Genomic DNA, 4,881 nt, shown 5'->3' on the forward strand with positions numbered 1-4,881 from the left:
TTGGGGAGGAAAGGACCGACCATAAAAACTCTGTGGAAACGACTCTGGTAGCTGGCGGGCCTGTGCAGGTCCTCGAGCGCCAGGGGAAGGGGGAAGGACCGACCATAAAAACTGTATGGGACCGACTCGGGTAGCTGGTGCACAGGCCCGCCACTTACCTGAGTCGGTCCGCGAGCTGCGAGCACCGGGGAGAGGAAAAGACCGACCATAAAAACTACGGGACTGACTCAGCCGGCGGACCGGTGCGCTACCCTACAGTATACTGACGGTGTGTCCTCCAAGTTTATTTATCTTTGCACAAATCATCTTCCTGACCTCTCATCCTAATTTCTTTCTCCTACTCCTCCTCTAGTCGTCCTCTTTTGAGTGTTTATTATCTATCTTCCAAGCAATTGGACTTCTCATCCATGCACTACTGTCCTTTTGATGATGGCATTATACATTCTTAATTGATTTCTTTTCAATGTTTGTCTTTCTGAAAAAAGCTGTTTAATAGTATTTTAATGATTCCTCCCCACTTATTTTTAGCTTAGATTCATGTACGGTCCTGTCGTCAGTAATTTTCACTCTAAGATATTTGTTATGGTCCCTGTTTGTGATCTGATGAAACTAAAAATTAAAACTATAAAAAGTAACCAACTGTGCTTCTTCTCAATAATGTCTGTGAAAAGGGGTGGTTGCATAGTAGGCGTACATGTGATTGATGAGATAAGTGTGTACATAGTTCCTAGTAAAGCAAATGCTATCAAGCTATCAAGGACATACATATTTGAAAAGTACTGCAGCCAGTAGTATAACAGTTCACGTATATTTACAAAAAATTAATTTGTGATTTCCAAGAAATATTATAGGCAGAGTAATGCATACATGCAATTAGCATGAATTACATCCTCTTCACATAATAATACTTTTTGGAATTCTTATGGATAGCATATATATTACAAGTATGTAGCTTCATTGGTTGTATTGCAGCTGGTGTAAATTTGTGTAGATTTTGGTATAAAATTTCTAACATTTCAAACAATTGATTAGGAAATTACTCCGAGTGATTATATTAGCATGACTTTGGAGATTAGTGAGGTAGAGAAAACAAAATGTTCTTTAAGTGGTGGAAACAATAAAATAAATTAAGATACTCTGATAACTGCTACTTACAGTATGTATACATCTTACAAAACTTTCATCTGATTTCTAACTCTGTTCACTAATAGGGGGCAAATGCCTATGAAGAGTTATTGACCCTGCTTATCTCCTAGGTTCCATGTGCAATGCGGAGAGGGTGGCAGAGCCCTTGACATCTCTGCCGTGCAATTTACTTGCAAGTACGTAGGTATGAGCATCCAAGAAATAAGAAAAAGGTGGTTGAGGTGGAGGAGGACGGAACTATGACTGTTGGTATGTGGAATATTGGGACAGTGTTGAGGGTGGGGAAGCTAGAAAATAGTAAAAAGGAAATGGAGGACTGATAAATAGGTATGTTGGGAATGTGTGAGGTGAGATTTGAGGAGTAGTAAGGCCTACAGTGAGTGATAGGAATAGGGTAATACAGTGTGGCAGGGATGGAAATCAATGATGTTTATCATTAGTTTTGAATAGGAAACTGGGTAGTATAGTTGTTTACATTGAGCTGGTTGGTGGTAGGATTATGCCAGTGGGAATTGAAGTATGTTCCACTAATGGTGTGGTGGTTTGTGAGTATATGCCAGTTTGCCATCTTACTAGCAAACATATGGAAGAGGGGATGAATGGGGTAAATGAACACCTTGAGGACATTTTGAGGGAAGTACTGGATAGGAAAAATCTTATGATAAGTTTGTAAGGGATAGAATTTTGTTGTGGGAAGGGAGGGATTGAAATGAAGGCAGTCCGAGAATTTGGATAAGGAAAGACCTGGGGTATAAATTGGATTTTGCAGGTGTGGCAAACTATTTACAGCAACTCTGTACCAACGGTTTAAACATCGTTATAGGAGAAAGCTGTTGTGGAAGATTTTTGAAGAAGGGATTTGGGGAGATATAAATAAGATGCAAAATGGCAAGATGGAGGATTGAAAACTGTGTGAAGAATGAGTGCAGCCTCCTAGATGCTGATGCATATTTGGATCAAAACCCTGTGTTAATGAGATTTAGCAAAAGGTTCAAAAGAATCATTAAAAAAATAAAGACCCAGATAGTATAAGCTTTTTAAGGGATGGAAGGGGAAGGTCTATGGCCTTAATACGAGGGCCGTTTTTTTTCAACCTCTGATGGGTCATGAACAGAAGACGAAATGATTGATTAAAAATTATTTCATCGCTAAATGTTGGACACACTTGTGATATACTTTCGACGTAATAGCCTCGACGATTGAGGAATTGGTTGTGCCTGTGGACAAGCTTCACTATACCTTCTTCATAGGATCGCTAATTACTTCCTATGAATTTTGCCTTTGCCCTGACGCTCATCACCCCTTTGAAAACTCTTCCATCCTAGCCACTTCTTAGTTTCCTTCCAACTTCTAAGGGTGTATTTTTATAATCCTATCACCTACAGTAAATTGTTGTTTAATGCTAAAGATCCCATTAATGATAAAGAAAAGTGGTGTTTATTTTCTGAAATGTAAAAAAAATTGCGATTGTTGTTATGCTGGCCAGACTGTAAGGATACTTTATTTAAGTATCAATAGACAGAAAATCATTTTTTAACTGACTACAAATCTGTTTGCAAAACACTTATATACTTGTGACCATTCATCCGATTTTATCTTGGAAATTTTACACGTATTTGACAAAGGTAAAAAAACTGGATTTTGTAGAAACTTTTTAAACAGGAGTGTATTCCAAGTTGTTTTGAGAAAGACTGGTTAAAGAAGTGGTGCCAACGATGAACTCACCTTTCTCAAAGGTGAGAGCCCCTCCTCCCCCATAAAAACCTTGTCTGACGACCCTGTCTAGACCTGTGTCACGCAAATGAGTGTCTCCATCCAAATTTTTCCAGGGGGGGATCCCCATTTGCCCTGGGATGTTTTCTACACACCCAGGAAGGGCCCCAAAATCTCTGGTAAACCCCCATTTCAAAGTCCAAGCTAAGCCACTGAACAGTAGTAGTAAAAACATGTTTGAGGAGGGGGGTCTTCGGAAGTAAAAAGTTGTTTCTCTAGATTATCCAAAAATACCTTCGCTATGATTGAGGGAAGAGGTGAACCGATTGCTGACCCATGTATTTGAGCATAACAAGTGTCAGAAAAATAAAAGCAATTTTGGGAAATGCACAGGTTGAAGAGGATATTAAAATCTTTCATGACTAGATCACTGTAGTCCTCCAAATGTTGAAGAGCAAGAGCTATCGCCTCTGGCGGGCACGGAGGGAAACAGTTTTTAACACCAAAAGAGACCAATTTTTCCATTTGGTGGTGGTGAAAACTTTACAAAATTTGAAGCAAACTCTAGAGAATTTTTAATGGCATTAGATGAATTAAAATTTGAAAAATTACAGAATAAGATATTCACTTTCCGAGCCTCACAATGAGATGGGGCAGTATGATGAGACACCACGGGGCAGTATGATGAGACACCACAGGGCAGAATAGAACACCATGTTCGTGAGTTTTAAGTAGTCCATAGGACCCCTGAGATTGGGGGTTCATCTGAATGAGACCCTATTTATCTTTACTTGACAATAAGGGAGAACAGACTCCTTGGGATGATTTCAACTCCTTCTGGAAGCAATTTGTAGGGTCTTTCTCTAAAATATGCAAATGCTTGCCTTCCCTTAACATTCGTTATTTTGTTTACATAATACACCTTGTCTAAAATCACAAAACTATTGCCTTGTCCACTCTGGTCACCATCAGATTGTTTTTCTTAATGGAGTTCTTAATCTTATGAATGACACTAAGATGAGACAAATATTGTTGAGGAGGTGGCACGTGCTTAGAAAATGGCTATGAGTTGTTAAGGTCCTCACAACTGCTTCCAAAGTGCCACATCACAGCCAACAGGAATTTCTTGATATTGGCAGACAGGGGGGAGAACTAAAAAACTTTGTTCAAAAAACTTGATTTTTTGATCAGTGAACAAGTGAGCAAATTTATTATTTTTAAGTTTCGGAAAATAAGTCGAAGAATAGAGTACAGTTCCAAAAGAGTGAGTTCCAGTGAATCTGGGTCATGAGAGGTGCCTAAGGCCTGGAACTTTCCATCCCCTTTGCTGGATATAGCTGACGTTCGTTCTTCCTCATTAGTTATAGCTAACATTCGTTTGTTTGCGTAGGAAAATTTATTTATTAATAAAGGAGTGGTAAAGGGTTGATACGTATGATAACTTCACAACAGTTCATGGTGCAATGCCATTGTGATCCATTTAGGGTGAGGGAAAAAAGGGCATCTATGTATAATTGGTGAACCCACTTCCAGCTCTACAGCAACACATGTGTAGTGGGAAATTTGATTAACTGCACACCTGCTGCTTGAATGGCTGTGAAATTAATATTAATTGGCATGGGGGAAAAGCCATAGGTACTTGGCTTGATACCATGTCCACAGTGTTTTTGTCCAGTGTAACCGCTGTTGGAATATTTTGCTACAGCAGTCACACTGGTGTGGAGTATAAGTAGAATATGCTTCCGAATTGTATTCCATAATTTCATAGCATAAAATTATGTTATCATGTTGTAGGTAAATAAAACAAAAGAAAGTAAAAACCATTTTCCTGAATCTCCACAAAAACAGTAAGGCACAAGCTCCAGATTGAAAATTTCATTGGAAAATAGGGGTCATAAGATTTTTTTATCATGCTTCATTATTTTATGTCAAAAATGTTTTAAAAATTGAAATGCAAAGAAGTAATTGACAAACTGCCAAAGTGAATTCTGGATATCTATGGGCATACATAAAAAAATGACA

The sequence above is a fragment of the Ischnura elegans genome, chromosome X, assembly GCF_921293095.1.
Source record: "Ischnura elegans chromosome X, ioIscEleg1.1, whole genome shotgun sequence".
In the NCBI taxonomy this organism is placed as follows: Eukaryota; Metazoa; Arthropoda; class Insecta; order Odonata; family Coenagrionidae; genus Ischnura; species Ischnura elegans.